Raw genomic sequence first — 3,822 nt, 5'->3', positions numbered from 1 at the left:
CTAAAATATTAGTTTTACAACATAGGACCCCTGATTTCTTATCTCAGTGGTCCTCAACCTGTGGGTCTCTATCCCTTAGAGGCTGCCTGAGACTATCAAAAAAACACAGATATTTACATAATGATTCATAACAGTAGTAAAATTACAGTGACAAAGTAGCAACAAAAATATGTTTATGGCTGTGGGTCACTGCACATGAGGAACGGTATTAAAGGGTCACAGCATTAGGAAGGTTAAGAACTGCTGTCTTATCCAGGCTAACATAGAAAGAAGGAATGAAAATTCATTGTCTAGTAAACTACGTATCTCAAAGTTTTGCCAACATAAATCCCACAGTTCTTGGGGATGGAGAGATGGCTCAGCCACTGTTGCTCTTGCTGAGCATCCAGGTTCAGTTCCCAGCACCCACATAGTAACTCAAAATCATGTGTAATTCCAGTTCCAGGAGACCTAATCCCTCTTCTGACCTCCTCAGGTACCAGGCACAAATGTGGCACACATACATAGAACAGGCGAAACACTCATATACCTAAAAATAAATATATCTTTAAATAAACAAACAAGCAAGAACACAGTTCTCATTTTAAGGGCAATAAGAGACAAGTTATTGTGGAGCTGTATATAAACCATGGTCCTGGCACAAAGACTTAGGGTTCCTGCAAACACCACATTCCAGTGAAGTAAAAATTTCATGAATTGTTTTTTATAGTAATTGAACAAGAAAATCAGAAATCAAAACATTTAAAATATGCCAGTGGGTACATTAGGTAGGCAGATTACAGCAGAGATGTAAACTTCTGCTATCAACTTCAGTTATTATCTGATGGCATCATTTCTAGTTCTAGGGTTGGTGAAAGTTAGCAGTCTGTCCCCCATACATTCCAAAGGATTTACCTAATAGTCACAGGATATTAAACCACATACAGATAATAAGTTGTAAGTAATAAGTTACTACTTAAGGAGCCAAGATAGCCCAAGAGAATTTGGCTCCAATCTGCAGCTTTCCAAATCTTTATACTCACTGAAGTTCTAATTAGTCACCCATCCAGCCTTTGTGGAGTATTGAAGGCAGGCAATGCTTCTTTCTAGGAATTCTGTTCTTAGGCTCTACCACATACCAGCTACTTTTTTTTTTTTTTTTTTTTTGGTATAACAAAATCAAATTTCACAGCCCTACTCCCTCTTTTATTTGTTTGTTTGTTTGTTTGTTTGTTTGTTGGTTTTGTTTTTTGAGACAGGGTTTCTCTGTATAGCCCTGGCTGTCCTGGAACTCACTCTGTAGACCAGGCTGGCCTCGAACTCAGAAATCCATCTGCCTCTGCTTCTGGAGTGCTGGGATTAAAGGCATGTACCACTTCTGCCTGGCCACTCTCGCATTCCTACATTCTTTCTGTCTCCTCCTCCTCGCTGGTTCCTGAACCTTGATAAAGGGGAGGGTTTATTTTGGTCCACGATTTAAGTATATATTTCACCATGGAAGGAAGGCTTGGTGGCAGGAACATAAAGAGACGTCACAATTGCACCTGTAGCTAGAAGGTAGAGGGAGGTAAGTGCTGGCTGGTACTCAGCTCTGTTTTGCTTTATTCAGTCCAGGACTCCATCTTAAGATGGTGCCACCTACATTCTTCCTGGTTCTTCTCACCTCCATTACACTTCTCTACAGACTCTCTCAAAAGACAATTCCAGGGTGTTGTCTCCTGGGTTTTCTAAATCCTGTCAAGTTGACAGTTAACCATATCGTGGCTTACAACCATCTGTAATGGGATCTGGCACCTTCTTGTGATGTGTCTGAACACAGTGACAGTGTACTCATATACATTAAATACATAATAAATTTAAAAAGAAAAGATTTAACCTTAGACAGCAGTTATCCATATCACTACACTGAGATCAATGCTCACCTCTATCTATCAATTGAGGAAGAGGACACTGAGAGAATGTCAGAATGGGAGGATGGGGAGGAGTACTGGGAAATGCTGTCTTCTGCATGTGCTGTGCCTATTGTGCCCATGCACTTAGGGTATCTTGGACACTTGCATACAATCTGTACAAATCAAGCCAGCCAATGATAACCATGAGGGTTGTTAGGAGCTTACTGCTACTGGAGGAACCATTCTTCTGTGGGGGTGTCCCCACAGGTAGATTGTGTAGGCATAATGTTATTGTGCACTTTATGAAAACATTCACCTGCCAATAAGAGGATGGCTGGCTAATGAGCTGAGGCAAGATTAGAAGGTGAGACATCTGATAGAGAGAGGAATTCTGGGAAAATAGTTAGGTACAGGAGATTTGCCCCAGACACACAAGAAGACAGTTTTATATGAAAATGAAGACCAAGTAGCCAGCCCATACGACATGAGATAGAATAAAATAAATGGATTTATTAAGATACCAGCTGGTTGAGGAACAGAGCCAATGCTACTGGCCTGAGCATTTATTCATATATAGAAGTCTCAAGAGTTGTTACTTCTGAGTGGGTGGAAAAACACAGGTTACAAGGTTGCCCATGCTCCCGTGGATGGCACCATACCAATGCTCATATGATTGACGCTAATCAGGCTTAGTATGTTGTTTTGTTTTGTTTTGTTTTTAAAGAGTGGACATAACATTGGGTAGGGGACCCATTCAAGTGAATCTTGGGAGAGTTGAGGGAAGAAAATGAGGGGTGGATGTCGTCATATTTCACTGTATACTTCTCTCAGAATATTTTATAAAATAAAAATGTCAAATATGTTTTATTTATGTGTATGTGTGTATGGCTGCATGTATGTCTGTGTACCATGTTCATGCCTGATGTCCATGGAGGTCAAAAGAAGGTGTCAGATCCTCTGGGACTGGGGTTACTGACTGCTGTGAGCTAGCACATGTGAGTGCTGAGAACTTAATCTGTGTCCTCTGCTGAGCCATTTCTCCAGCTTCTCAAAGAATAATTATATATTTATTTTACAAATTTAGGGAACAATGGTAGTAATGCCAATAGATTCTCCCTTTTTCCTTGTTTTTAAATATTTTGACATAAAGTTTGACCACCTAGCCTTAGCTATCCTGGAATTTGCTAAGTAGAACAAGCTACTTAGAGATTATAGAGATCTGCCTGCCTCTGAGTCCTGAGTGCTGAGTCCAAAGCCAAAGCCCTAGGCCATCATCATGACTGGCTTTTTTTGTTTTTAAGACTAAGTTCCATGTAGCACAAACTGCCCACCAACTTGCTACGTAGCTGAGGGTGTTCTTGAAATCATGGTAGCTCCTGTTTCCGTCCGGAATACTGGAATTACAGATATATGTCAGTATACCTAGCTCAGCAGGCTCATTTTTCTAATGTATAAGTGTATCTCATATGAAATATTGAAATACTTATTTTGTCAGGACAAGTAGATATAGGCAAGAGTTTCAAATAGCAAGATTTCCCAAGTGGTAGGTTTTTCATCTACATATCATGGATTAAAAATAGCAGACTGGGAGCTAGAGAGATGACTCAGCAGTTAAGAGCATTGGCTGCTCTTTCAGAGGTCCTGAGTTCAAGTCCCAGGAACCATGTCATGGCTCACAACCATCTATAAAGGGATCTGATGCCCTCTTCTGGCTTACAGACGTACATACAGACAGAGCATGTATACGTTAAAAAAAAAAAAAATTACTTACTGCTCTTCCAGAGAACCCTGGTTTGATTCTCAGCACTGACACAATGGCACCCAATCACCTGCAACTCTAGTTCTAGAAGACCTTACACTCTTTTCTATCATCTGCAGGTGTATATGTAAGGAGAAATTAAAGCTTTAAACCTGTGCTGACTAGGAAGAAAAGTTATGGGCCTAAGAATCC

Source organism: Mastomys coucha, unplaced genomic scaffold, assembly GCF_008632895.1.
Source record: "Mastomys coucha isolate ucsf_1 unplaced genomic scaffold, UCSF_Mcou_1 pScaffold12, whole genome shotgun sequence".
NCBI lineage: Eukaryota > Metazoa > Chordata > Mammalia > Rodentia > Muridae > Mastomys > Mastomys coucha.
Note: the sequence above shows the minus strand (reverse complement) of the source record.